This window comes from Mercenaria mercenaria, chromosome 14 (assembly GCF_021730395.1).
Source record: "Mercenaria mercenaria strain notata chromosome 14, MADL_Memer_1, whole genome shotgun sequence".
Lineage (NCBI taxonomy): Eukaryota > Metazoa > Mollusca > Bivalvia > Venerida > Veneridae > Mercenaria > Mercenaria mercenaria.
The window spans coordinates 67,341,044-67,356,305 of NC_069374.1; the positions used below are offsets into that span (position 1 = coordinate 67,341,044).

At 36.0% G+C, this 15,262-nt stretch overlaps 1 protein-coding gene across 4 annotated transcripts in view; it reads left to right on the plus strand.

The window, feature by feature from the left end:
* Positions 1–15,262, plus strand: part of LOC123526978 (endothelin-converting enzyme homolog) — a 154,068-nt gene that overhangs the window by 107,205 nt on the left and 31,601 nt on the right. The gene's annotated exons all lie outside the window — the stretch shown is intronic.

Consider the following 15,262-nt stretch of genomic DNA (forward strand, 5'->3'; position numbering starts at 1 on the left):
CTGTGGTTTAGGCTAAGACAGTTTAACCACAGATTTCATGATCTCACCTTCTAAACTTCGGGTCACAGGTATATCAACTCTTGTTGATCGCTTTATATTCTGCTCTGTATGAGACGTGTGTCTGTGACTTAATTGAGTTGGTAGTTTAGGGTCGGTAGACTTTTCATTACTTTTGTTTTGGGTTATCTCAGGTCAAAAGTTTAGTTATGTGGCACTAGCCCGCCAGGTAAAATAACTGGTTTAGTAAACAGGGATGTTTTTTGTAGGTTATTGCATTAATCATGTGACTGGCTTGAATGTTGCCTCAGGTCATTATACGGTGTTGACACAAATGTCACTTCAGGTCTTTATGCTAGCTTACTGCAGACTAAAATGTTGTTTTGGATCATTTTAATATTTTGTTATTAGTCCCCTACTGGTTGAAAACCAGTTTCGGGGACTATAGGAATGCACTTTTCCGTCATTTCGTCCGTCCGTCTGTCCATCCGTCCGTCCGTCCGCAATTTCGTGTCCGGTCCATAACTCTGCCATCCATGAAGGGATTTTAATATTACTTGGCACAAATGTTCCCCATGATGAGATGACGTGTCATGCGCAAAACCCGGACCTCTAGCTCAAAGGTCAAGGTCACAATTGGAGGTCAAAGGTCAACAGGGCTTTTTTCCTGTCCGGTCCACAACTCTCCCATCCTTGAAGGGATTTTAGTATTACTTGGCACAAATGTTCCCCATGATGAGATGATGTGTCATGCGCAAATCCCGGACCCCTAGCTCAAAGGTCAAGGTCACAATTGGAGGTCAAAGGTCAACAGGGCTTTTTTCCTGTCCGGTCCATAACTCTCCCATCCATGAAGAGATTTTAATATTACTTGGCACAAATGTTCCCCATGAGGAGACGACATGTCATGCGCAAAACCTGGACCCCTAGCTTAAAGGTCAAGGTCACAATTGGAGGTCAAAGGTCAACAAGGCTTTTTTCCTGTCCGGTCCATAACTTTCCCATCTATGAAGGGATTTTAATATTACTTGGCACAAATGTACCTCATAATAAGACGATGTGTCATGCACAACTTTCAGACCCCTAGCTCAAAGGTCAAGGTCACACTTAGCAGTCAAATGTTAACATAGCATGAACAGGGTCTGTTTCGTGTCCGGTCCATAACTCTGACATTCATTAAGGAATTTTAATATCACTTAGCACAAGTGTTCCCCATGATGAGACGACGTGTCATGCGCAAATCCCAGACCCCTAGCTCAAAGGTCAAGGTCACAATTGGGGGTCAAAGGTCAACAGAGTTTTTTTCCTGTCCCGTCCATAACTCTGCCATCCATGAAGGGATTTTAATATTACTTGGCACAAATGTTCCCCATGATGAGACAACATGTCATGCGCAAAGCCCAGACCCTTAGCTCAAAGGTCAAGGTCACAATTGGAGGTCAAAGGTCAATAAGGTTTTTGCCCTGTCCGATCCAGAACTCTGTCATCCATCAAGGGATTACAATATTACTTGGCATAAATGTTTCCCATGATGAGACGACGTGTCGTGCGCAAAACCCAATACCCTAGCTTAAATGTCAAGGTCACACTTTGAGATCAAAGGTCAAGAGGATTTTTTTCCTGTCCGGTCTATAACTTTGTCATGCAAAGCAGGATTTAGATATCAGTTGGCACAAATATTCCCCTGGATGAGACAACATGTCATGCGCAAGAACCAGGTCCCTAGGTCTAAGGTCAAGGTCATATTTAGAGGTCAAAGGTCAAATTCAAGAATGACTTTGTACGGGACATTTCTTCTTCATGCATGGAGGGATTTTGATGTAACTTGGACCAAATGTTCACCACCATGAGGCACCCTTGTTTTTAGAATTACGTCCCTTTGTTGTTACTATAAATAGATTTTATTGTAACTTTTTTATTACTGGCGGTAGAGAAAAATCGAGACCACTTTTCTGTGGTACAGCATGCATGTTACATCCAATTTTTAGGTGTATTTTGACCTATCTCTACCTGGTAAAGAGTTTCTTGTGGACTTGTATTATATAGATTTTTTTTTTTTTTTTTTTTTTTTTTTTTTTAAAGATTAATTTCCCTTTGTTGTTACTATAAATAACTTACATGATAACATTTTTATAATCAGCCAAAAAAATTCAATATGAAAACAACTGTAGGTTTTTATATATATAAATTTTAATCCAAGTGTTTTGTTATAACATATTGTATATATAGTACAATATTGTTTATACATCATTGACAGATATCAGTTCATTATGTTATACTGCAGTAGAGAAAATTAGGTGCCTTCCAGTAGGGGACTTTGTATTGCATGGCAATACTTCATTCACTTGTTAAGTTCAATTTTGGTTTATAGGTCTGGCCCTTTGTTCACTGGTAAGACCTAGTTAACATGATTACTTATACAGTGTTGACTCAAAAGTCATTTCGGGGATCTTATGCTAGTTTATTGGAGACTCAAATGTTATTTTTGGTCACTTTGTTATTTTTGTCACTTCGGGTATATAGGTATGGTCCTTTTGTGTATTGGTAAGACCTAGTTAGCATGATTACTGTTTTAGACATGTTTAGTCAATGGCATTCACTATCTAATGCCAAATGTTTGGTGGTCCTTTTTTGGTGTCCAAAGTTTGTACCTGTTGAGGGTGCGTTCCCTTTGGGGACTAGGGGTTTACAATTACGCATTCGGTAGGACTCTTATGGCTAAAGGTTTTAATTCTGGATATAGCTAATATCTTAGTGACTTGAATGTACCTATTCGAATGTGTTTTGTTCTCAGTTGAAATTGTTTGTCTTTTGTATGACACACCCAGTCTCATTTTGGTTAAACCCTGTACTGCATTTGTGTATTATTTTCCAATAGTTCAGTAACGAGCTTTAAAGGTGGATAATCAGATTTTGGCCATGTAACGGATTTGTTCGAAACTTTAGCATCTGATCATTTACACTCATTTATGTTCACTTAACACTTAATACAAATTAGATTTTCACTGGAGGTATTTTTAAAATTTCATTTTCCTATCCTGGTTGCCCAACCAAGATAGAGTTATTTTATCATAAGTATAAATTTGATAAACATACTTTGCCTAAGGAAATTTATAAATATTAGACATATTGTAATATATTTGTAAAATATTTGCATTAAAAATTATGTATTTAGATGGAATTCATTAGAAACGCAAGTTTGAAAAATTATTATTATCTCCCTTTGCCTATCTTGGTTGCGCAACCAAGATAGATTGGAAATAAATGAATTCAGAAGCTACACACAGCTTTTAAACTTGCATTTTGGTTCAGATTGTTCAATAGTTGATATGTCTATCAAATGCAAATGTAAAACTAGACATTGTATCGAAATAAAAAGAAATACTCAGCTTTTTATATACTTCCATATTAAAGGGGAGTAATTACAAAATTTTATTTTATAAAAATAATAAAATATCCATTTCAAATAGGAATCTAACTCTATGTAATCGGTCTTTTTGTTCCTTAAATAACTCCCTACCAGAATATACAGGCTGTCAACTGATTCCTATATTCCTATATTTTCCTATATTTCGGATCAAGATCCTATATTCTGAAAAGCCTCCTATATTTCCTATATTTTCCTATATTTTGAAAAATATTCCTATATTTTTTAGTAAATTTCTTGCCGATGAATAAGAGAGTAAATCTTGATTTGATACTGCTTTTTGATTCTTTATTTTATAGGTAAGAAAATTCCCATGTCTGCCACAGCATCACCATCCTTAAGATAATGTTGTTTTGCTCTTCTTCATTATCTGTATAGTCAATTTGCAAGGCAGTGAAACAGGACATGGGTCTTTCAGGTAAATCAAAGTCTCATTCAGATGTTTTCTTTCAGATACTCCCCAATGATGAAATACAAGGCAAATCTCTGAGGTCTCTAACATCAAAAAAGTATAGTAAAGATGACAAACTGGTGCATAAGTACCATGTCTGTTTTAAATATACAGTTCATGCAGTTTTACCAAAATTCAAAGTCTTCATTTACTGAATTGTCAACAGGAAGATTTTCTCAGAGACTGAGAACACTGCCCAAAAAGTGTTGACCAAGGGTGACAGTAAAACAGTGACTGCTACAGCCTCTGGAGCATCTAATAAACCAGCTACTGTAGGTTCAAGCGATATTGAGCAAAGGCAAATACAACATGTATACATAAGTCACCCTTTGAAACATAAAGTCACAGAATCTGAGCTGTTGTGATGTTTTAAAGTAGCAGCAGATGATTTTTCATTCAGATCATGTGATGGCCTTGACAAATTGTTTCAGAAGATGTTCAAGTGTGATATTGCTGATCGGTTTTCTTTGTTAAGGACAAAGGCATCATACATAGTTTCAGAAGCCATAAGACCATTTTTGACAGAAGCAATTGTGAAGGAAGTTATAGATGGAAATTTAGGGTATGTTCTTATGTTTGATGAAACTACTACAGCACAGCAATGTAGACAAATGGACATACTGATAAGATTTTGGAGCAATATTGAGGGAGAAGTGTCTGTGAGGTTTTTGAAAGCTTTTCACTTTGGCCGTGCAACAGCTGACATTGTAAGTGAAGCTTTCCTTAAATTAGGGAATGATTTTGAAGTAGACCTACCCATGAAGAATTTGATAAGTCTCTCATCTGATGGCCCGAATGTCAACAAATCCATTCACAGAAAAGTCAGTGAAAGTTTGAAAGCAGGTGGCAACCTGGGTTTGCTTGACTTTGAACCCTGCAACCTCCATACAGTGCACAATGCTTTTAGAAAAGGTCTCAACTGTTTTGGAAGTGATGCAGAAGAATTAACTTTTGACATGACATATCGGTTCTTCAAGCAGCAGCCAGTCAGAAGAGAAGATTTTAAAGACCTTCAACTGGAGTATGACATGGATGAGAGCCTGTTCCTAAGACATGTACCAAGCAGATGGTTGACATTGTTGCCAGCCATGACCAGAGTATTAACAAACTGGAGGGTAAGTGTGAATTATTTCAATGTCCAACTTCGAAAATCAATGAAATCCAAGTCTGCACGAAAACAGCTTGAGAGCAATGAAAGGTACAGAAGAATATGTTGTGGGCTTTGTATCAGTCTTCTGTCTTGTCTGGATTGTGATGCTGTTGAAGAGAATGGTAGACATTCTAGACATTGATTAATGTAGAAACAGTAAGACAGTAAGTGTACAGGTAAGAGTTGATAGTATATGTACCAGTAAATGAAAATATGTGTTGTTGAAAACTCCTATATTTTGCCTCAAAACTATCCAAAAACTCCTATATTTGTTGTGAAAATATTCCTATATTCTTCCTATATTTTGGAGAAGACCTGGTTGACAGCCTGAATATACAAAAAGTAAAAAAAGTCATTAAATGTTGTTTAAATGTGATTGACCACTTTTAACGCCAAACTTGGAGCGGCAGTTTCAGCCCAATTTATACTAATTCATTTGAGAGCTTCATTTAAATGTAAACTTAACTCAGTGATTGATTTAAATGTTTGGTTATCGAGTTTACTTGTATAGTCGTTAAGGTGCTTAATAAATATAGAGAAGACAAGACTATGTGTGTTTAGTCTTTTATTTTGATTAATTATAAATAAATGACATCCTTCAATTAATACTCTCTGAAACTGCCCTTGTCCTGAAGGAACATATTATTCATTGGTGACTATCATGCATAGTGTTTTAAATAGGTAAATAACCTATATCTATCTTTACTAGACAGTTATTTTATTTTAAATAGAAAAAATGCTAAAAGGGATAGAGTGATAAAAAGTATTTATTAAGTTACCGTCCTCTGTGAGCAATTCAACATGTGATTTTGGAAAGACACCAATCTTGTTATCAAGTTCCCCTTTCCATAGGTTGTCTTCTGGCATGTCAATGATGTTGATTATCTCCCCTTCAGTAAGGTTAAGCTCTCCTTTGTTTTTGGCATCATAACCGGAAAGGACTTTGGCTTGTTTCCCTGTTGTTTCTTTAATTTAAAAGTCAAACAGAAAATACTGATTAGTTTTCAGAATACAAATTCAAAGCCATCTTGTGTTTTCTTTCCACATTCTCACAACTCTTACAGTCCAATAGACTAACAGTTAAAAAAGAAAGGTGATGAACTGAATAAAAACACAGAGATAATTATGGGCTTATTTTGATTTCTTTCACAAAATTAAAGTAATGGGAAATTAACTTCTGTCAGGGCAGAAATGAAAACATACATATATATATCCCTGCACAGTAGATTTCAGTTACTTGCATATGCTTTTTGTTGTGACAAAATATGCAGTTAATAGGAGTATTTGTGAATTTTATATGGGAACTTACAGGACCCATACGAGGCAAAATAGAATATAGATCAAAAGAGAAGAAGAAAAAAACGAATATCTCTAATACTTGCCTACAGTTTGTCCAAATTTAGTTACGTTTCTTGTTAGGTCAACTATTAATGGATTTCTTTCATAAACATACCTGTGTGAAAAAATGATGTGAATATATTAAGGATAAATTGACAGTAACGAAATTAAGATTGCTTTATAAAGTGGAAAACATTTACTATTATATGGGCAGGAATGTTCAGACAAAACAAGAATGTCTCATTCTTGCATTTCACTTGGCAAATTTCTTCCTGTAGTATTTCCAAAAGGACAATATTTAATCATTTCATCCAAGAAAACCATTGACATGTTAACATCTTTATTCAAAAAACATTTCTACATTATTAATAAAGGAGCATGTTTATTAAAAAATTAGTGTTAGTGTTTCTACGCAATAAAAATACAAAATCATAGCTGTTAAAAAATGTTTTGACCTATTTCTAGTTGTTGACACTTCTGCCATCAGTGGTAATGATTGCCATCACTCCAATTTATCTACTCAATTTCAAATGTACCCCTAAATATCTTTTCCCATCTAAATTATCCATATTATTATGTAAACTCGCCAATTAACACAATCTAAAAATAGTCCATATATACACAGGTTTACTGATGTCATCAGAGCGTGACCTTGCTAAACTTTTATTGATAGAGAGTGATAAATTAAGTCAGCCTCAGTGTGTAATTAGTGATTTAATTTGATGCTTGGAATTTTGGATTTAAACTTTAGCCATTGCCCACTGGAATGTAAAAACTGTCTGGCTAAGGCTGACACTTTTGGTGGTTTTTAGACGATAACTTTGCATTCAGAAATCACACGGGCATCACATTTCAAATGTATAATTTTAGGTTCTTTTTAAATCTTTATGCAAAACAACAAAATCGTATATTGCTGATTTCATCGTAAAAAAGTCATCCAAAGTGGGCCAGTAAAAGCTGTCAAAATCGACCTTCAGAGTGCTTAAATATTCGGACACTATTCGGGTATGAAATGCAACGAATCAGTGCACTAAAAAATAACAATGAACACGACTTTGTTTGAAACAAAGCAGTCAGATTCAGTCCTGTAAAAATATACAGACATCTCCGTTTGATTGAAGTTTTATTACCTGTTAATCACGTGATCATATGGACTAGTTTCTAATTTAATGTGTAACTGCCAAACATTACAATAATATAATACGCAATAAAATCTATCTGAGCGAAAATTAATGTTCACAACTATTCTTACCTACATGCAGATTCTGTCACTGTCGTTATACTTTTTGACACAACTACGGGGATCACTATAATGACGCCGCGCAGATTTTATCTAATTAATTGCTTCCCTTGTCTGCAAAATGCTGGCATTTTCTTCTCTATTGAATTAATTATTATATAACAGAAATTGGTTCAATTTCTTAAATAAATATTGAGAGCAGTACAGAATTCTACAACATGTTTTTACATCAGTTTTGATCAAGTAAGAAAAAGGAAGAATATTTTTCTTATTTAATCAGTACCTCGTCGCACCTCAAATAACTGGCGCGCGCTGTATGACGTCACCCCCTGCGACACACAACGTTTACTTTTAATGGTGCGGATGTTTGAAGGTAATTTTCTCTGGAAATACTTCCATTCATACACTGTTGTTGACAACCGGTCATCAAAAGCGTTTGTTTACGTTGATCCTGTTCATTTCAGTAAAAAAATCATGAAGTGTTTTTTAACGGTGTCCGAATTATTAAGCACCGTCCGGATTTAGGCACTGGACCAGTAAAGGTATATTTAAGTTTTCCGTACGTCCAGGAAATTGGGTCTGAATCCGGGAAACTCCCAGACTATCCGGGAAACTTGACATGTTTGCAAGTTTTCGTGTTGGCAGGTATGAATTTGTCGTGTTGTCGTGACTTCACGATGTATGTACGACTATTTAATAATGTGATGAAGGAGGTAGAACTTCTTTTTTGTACTAATTTGTTAGGCATCAGCTGATTTTTGTTGTGCGCATGTTTTATGGGAAACACTAAGAATAAACTTGAAAACTTTACAAAAAAGGTATTTGTCGTATTTGTTAACAAGATGAAAACATGTAAACTTGACAGATAAGGTATAATTATGTCATATTTTTGTGTCGGTGGGGCGAAGTCAAGACAACATAACAAATAAAGGGCACAAGCATGACATATTCATACCTGCCATGAAAATTCAACGAATAAAGTGTTTGTTTAGTTTTTGTGTTGTCAAGTTTTCCCCTCTCCGACCCAACATGGCAGATATCAGCCAACATTATTTATACACAGATAATTTTTATACATAATACATGAAAAGAAAATATTTAAAAAATAACCATTATACCAATCTACTTTGTTCCCTGTTTTAATCTTGTTTACTTCAGCTTCTATTTCTTGGAGTCTGTTGTTTGATTTTTTCACGGCAATGAATAGTTGACTTAGATCTTCATTTCCCTCATGGTTATTAAGCTCAGCTTTGAACTCTTTTAGCTCCTCTGCTAGAGCTGTGTTTTCAGTTTCTAAAGTTTTCAGTTTTCTCACATTTTCTTCCTTTCTGGTTTGTACTTCTTTTCTTACTTGATTTTCAAGCTGGTCGTAGAATTTGTTCATCTCATCCCTTAGCTTTTTGATAGCATTTAAAGCATCAGTGCTCAGGTTGTTTACAATTTTTGAATGTTTTTCATATTGAGATTTGTCCAGATCTAAATCTAGTTGTAGCATTCTAATTTTGTCATAATGTCCTTCAAACTCTTTTGTCTCATCAAAACCCTTTGCTACATCAGGTATATAGTCACGCTTGCCATGATCATGGTGCAGTGTAAGAGAACATATTTCACAAACAGTCTTTTCACATTGCTGGCAATAATATTTTATTTCTTCTGTTTTGTGAATTTCACATTTTTCCCTCTCGTATATCACATCTTCAAGTATTTCCCTTGCTTTAGGTGTTACCCAAAACCTGTGCTGTTTGGTTTGTCTGCCTTTCTTGTGTGTTTCATAGCAGTGTTTACACAGATTCAGGTCGCATGTTTCACAAAATTTTTTTGCTTGATGCTTTTCAGATTTGTGTGGTAATTCACAAAACATTTCAGCATTTCCTTGAAAATTTCCTGCAATTGGCAGTGTCATTTCACTCTTGCATCTTCTTCCGAGGTTTGACATTTTTGCTAAAAATACAAATATTTTCATAGAAAATAACATTAAGAACAAAAAAGCTATGCTTTAAACTTGATTATTATCTACAGATAAGCTTTAAATACCTCACATGATCAGTAGTTCTGTCAATACTGTATTTGAGTTACAAAACATCAAAGGGTACCATATCTTGAATTTAACTTTCATAGGGAGAAAATTGTTTTTGGTCTGGTTGACCTTCTGTCCGTCTGTCTGTCATTTTATGTCTGCATTTTATCTTTCTGTAATTTTGATTAATATAAATTATTATGATGTTAAGAGATTTATGTGGTAGAAAGCTTCCCAGCTGAAACAGAATCAATTTTTAGACTGCTCAACTATACGATGTATTTGGAAACTGAAACTGAATGATTTGATTAAACGCCTATTTCTATACAATGACATATTCAATGGCGTTGTACATAATAGCAATAATAATAATGGTGGTGATGATGGTGATAATAACTTTATTTAAACAAACAGTGATGACTGCCCCCACCCCCCCCCCCACCCCCCACCCCCACCACGTGGCCATTTTACCCCTATTGCCGAATACCAGTGCTTAAAGCCTTCACATGGTACACCCAGACGGGCTGCATATTATAGAGGTTTAAACCCCCTGGTAAATGGTGCCATCACTTATTATTATAAAAAAAGAAATTCCACACACTACCCTACCCATAGAGCCTGTATCAGCAAGTACATTTTTAGCTCGACTACTCAAAGTAGTAGAGCTATTGGACTCGACCGTGCATCCGCATCGGAGTCCCGATTTGGTTAAGTTTTTGTATGTAAGCTGGTATCTCAGTAACCACTTGTGGGAATGGATTGAAACTTCACACACTTATTCACTGTGATAAACTGACTTACATTGCACAGGTTCCATAACTCTATTTAGTTTTTTTTACAAAATTATGCCTCTTTTTCGACTCAAAAATTTTTGGTTAAGGTTTTGTATGTAAGCTGGTATCTCAGTACCCAATAATGGGAATGGATTGAAACTTCACACACTGGTTCACTGTCATGATATGACATGCAGTGCAAAGGGTCAATAACTCTACTTTGTATTTTTACAAAATTATGCCCCTTTTTCAGCTTAGCAGTTTTTGGTTAAATTCTTATATGTAAGCTGGTATCTCAGTACCCACTAATGGGAATGGATCGAAATTTCACACACTTGTCCACTGTCATGAGCTGATAAGCACTGTGCAGGTTCCATAACCCTGTTTTGCATTTTTACAAAATTATGCCCCTTTTTTCGACTTTGTATTCATTCAGTTGACAGGGCTGTTGAATAGTCTAGCGTTGCTTCCTCCGACAGCTCTTATTGGTTAAGTTTTTGTATGTAAGCTGGTATCTCAGTACCCACTAATGGGAATGGATCGAAATTTCACACACTTGTCCACTGTCATGAGCTGATAAGTACTGTGCAGGTTCCATAACCCTGTTTCACATATTTACAAAATTATGCCCCTTTTTCGAATTTTGTATTCATTCAATTGACAGGGCTGTTGAGTATATAAGTCTAGCATTGCTGTCCTCTGACTGCACTTGTATTTAATGGAAGTATGGATTACTATCATACTTAACCCGGCATTTGCATTGGAATCTATTCCGCGTTCACACCTTGGTTAAAGTTTTGATGTATTTTCACTTTATCTCTGTTATACTATTGTACTGGTATGGATTATTTTTGTAGAGCAGAATTTTTGGATGATTGTTTCTGTTTGGGTTAAGGTATTGGAATGAAACTAGTTTTAATTTGCTGAAATGTTTGTGTCATCAGGCGATGTGTCAACAAATAATGGGCTTGACATTGTTGCCCTTTGGGCTTCAACATTCTAGTACTATACAGCATTAAAATAGTTAAACATGCTGTCTCCAGTGACAGCTCTTATTAATTTGATTTCTTGAAGAACAGGTAGAAAGCTGTGAACTCAGGTGAGTGATCTAGGGCCATCTTGTCCCTCTTGTCGCAGATCTTACCATTACTGTTTTCTTTAAGGATAAATTGGATCATCTTACTATATCTTTATCAGTAAACTGTAATAAAACATACAAAGGATTTCTTCTACAGTTGTCATTTAAAAGAATTTTTTTATCACTAAGTTGGCTGGCATTGTGTGTAAAGTACTGATCATTAGTTTTATCTTCCCTGATAGGTAGTGGAGGACTTACGTTGTAACATGAATGCAGAGATTATTTATGAGCCTTATCACAGCAAAAGGTTTCATTTTGTTCTCATTTTGTTTTCATTTAGACTTTGTAAGTTTAACAATGTAATGAATTTTAACCAGATTTTTCAAAGTTGAAGAACTGATTATGAGATCGGCAATGTTGGGCAGTTTGGCAGGCAAACTGGTAGATGGTCAGCATCAAGTTTTTCATTCCCATTCACTCACTCAAGTTTTGGTTGAGATATGAAATGAAACTTGGCCTATAGGTAGTTTACAGTAGCACAAAGGTTTGGATTGTATTTTGGGTCAGTGGAGTCAAGGATATTCTTTACTAAATATAGAAAAAGTACAATCCAGGTTTCCCAGTCATGGAATGTCATGGAAGAAACTTTTTTTTCAAGATAGGAAGGAGTCAAGTTTTTCAATTTGTCAGGGAAATTTGGAAGTTTGGGAAGTCAGGGAAATTTGGAATCAAGGCCGAAAGCAGAAAAATCAATTTGTCAAAAAGCAGAAAGAATGAAAATAAAATGCAAAGGCAGTTTCTTTAATTTTGGAGAATCCGGTCATTGTTACAAATATTTCAGTTAGCTCTATAATTTACTCAGTATATTATAATTTATCTATCAGTATGTCTTAGTAATTAAACAAAATTATTCTAGAAATTTATTAGAACAGTAAAGACTGTAGAATATAAATCTTTTAAGAAAATTATTTATACACAATGGGAGGTTATACATCTGGGGCCGTATTCATTGATTATTATGTCTCCCCCAGGAGACATATTGTTTTTGCCCTGTCCATCCGTTCGTCCGTACGTCACACTTCATTTCCGAGCAATAACTGGAGAACCATTTGACCTAGAACCTTCAAACTTCATAGGGTTGTAGGGCTGCTGGAGTAGACGACCCCTATTGTTTTTGGGGTCACTCCATCAAAGGTCAAGGTCACAGGGGCCTGAACATTGAAAACCATTTCGATCAATAACTAGAGAACCACTTGACCCAGAATGTTGAAACTTCATAGGATGATTGGTCATGAAGAGTAGATGACCCCTATTGATTTTGGGGTCACTCCGTCAAAGGTCAAGGTCACAGGGGCCTGAACATTGAAAACCATTTCCGATCAATAACTAGAGAACCACTTGACCCAGAATGTTGAAACTTCATAGGATGATTGGTCATGAAGAGTAGATGACCCCTATTGATTTTGGGGTCACTCCGTAAAAGGTCAAGGTCACAGGGGCCTGAACATTGAAAACCATTTCCAATCAATAACTAGAGAACCACCTGACCCAGAATGTTGAAACTTGATAGGATGATTGGTCATAAAGAGTAGATGACCCTTATTGATTATGGGATCACTCCGTCAAAGGTCAAGGTCACAGGGGCCTGAACATTGAAAACCATTTCTGATCAATAAGTAGAGAACCACTTGACCCAGAATGTTGAAACTTCATAGGATGATTGTACATGCAAAGTAGATGACCCCTATTGATTTTGGGGTCACTCCATTAAAGGTCAAGGTCACAGGGGCCTGAACATTGAAAACCATTTCCGGTCAGTAACTTGAGAACCACTTGACCCAGAATGTTGAAACTTAATAGGATGATTGGTCATAAAGAGTAGATGACCCCTAACAATTTTGGGGGTCACTCTGTGAAAGGTCACGGTCACAGGGGCCCGAACATTGAAAACCATTTCCGGTCAGTAACTTGAGAACCACTTGACCCAGAATGATGAAACTTTGTAGGATGATTGGTCATGCAGAGTAGATGAACCCTAACGATTTTAGGGTCACTCTGTTAAAGGTCAAGGCCACAGGGGCCTGAACATGGAAAACTATTTCCAGTCAATAACTTGAGAACCTCTCGACCCAGAATGTTGAAACTTCATAGGATGATTGTTCATGCAGAGTAAAAATGACCCTTATTGTTTTTGGGGTCACTCCATTAAAGGTCAAGGTTACAGGGGCCTGAACATTGATAACCAGTTCCGATCAATAACTTGAGAACCACTTGACCCAGAATGTTGAAACTTCATAGGATGATTGAACATGCAGAGTAGATGACCCCTGTTGATTTTGGGGTCAGTCTATTAAAGGTCAAGGTCACAGTGGCCTGTTCATGTAAAATCATTTTTTGGAAATAACTTGGGAACCACTTGACCTACAATGTTGAAACTTAATAGGATGATTGGACATGCAGAGTAGATGACCTCTATTTATTTTGAGGTCACTTGATCAAAGGTCAAGGTCACAGGAGCCTGAACAGTGACTTGAGAACCACTAGGCCACGAGTGTTGAAATTTAGCGGATGACTGGACATGCCAAGTAGATGATCCCTATTGCAGCCAACTATCAGTGTCTCTTTGACTTTCGCTCCTGACCCCTATTGACTTCTTGCCTATAGGACTTTGCATTGGGGGAGACATGCGCTTTTTTACAAAAGCATTTTCTAGTTTACTTAAAAGTATTACTTAAGTAAGAAATTTATTTTACTTAAGTAAGTAATTCTTAGCTTTTATTGTGGACGAAAACATTAAAAAAACAACAACATTAATTTCAGACAGATACAACATGCACAATTACGTTTAAAGTGCTTTTATCTGAAAAACAACACTTTAATCGTACTCACGACGCTATTTTGTTTTCTGACTTAAGTCATTTCTTACGTATCTAAAGTTTAAGCTGTTTTATGAATAGGACTTAAGTTGTTTACTTAGACTTAAACCTTGCGTGAGTCTTTATCATGATATGAACTTGCGCATCTCCTAGTTTTTGTCTGCCTCCACCCCCTATTTTCAGAGTTATGGCCCCTGAAGTAGTCAAAAATGCACATTTTCACCTTGTGACACACTTAGCTCAAAAAGTATATGATATAAATGGATGAAAACTTGCAGGAGTCTTTATCATGATATAAACTGGCACACCTCTTATTTTTTGGCTTGCTCCACCCCCTATTTTTAAAGTTGTGGCCCCTGAAATAGTAAAAATGTGCACATTTTCACCTAATTATGTGCTTAGCTCAAAAAGTATTTGATACAAATTCATGAAACCTTGCTCGAGTCTTTATCATAATGTGACCTTGCACACTTGGCATTCTTCTTGAGAATCTTAGCACTGATTACAGAGTTATGGCCCTTGATATAGCCAAAATAGTGGACTTCTTGTTTGTGATGCTCACAGCTCAAAAAGTATATGGCCTAGAATAATGAATCTTTTTCATGGAATGTTTGTTGAGGCTATACCCCTTAAGACTGCAAACATTTGAATTATTGCCCCTTATTTGTGACAAATGTACCAGTGGGGGGCACACCCTGTGTCTTACAGACATATTCTAGTTATTACTGGTCGTAGGAAAAACAAGACCACTTTTCTGTAGTACAACATGCATGTTACATCCAATTTTGAGAAGTATTTTAACCTATCTCTACCTGGTTAGGAGTTTTGTGTGGACTTAGGATCACTTGATGGATCTTCATCAAACTTGGTCTGTTGTATCATTATAAGGTCCTCTCCTTGTTATGTTCAAATAAG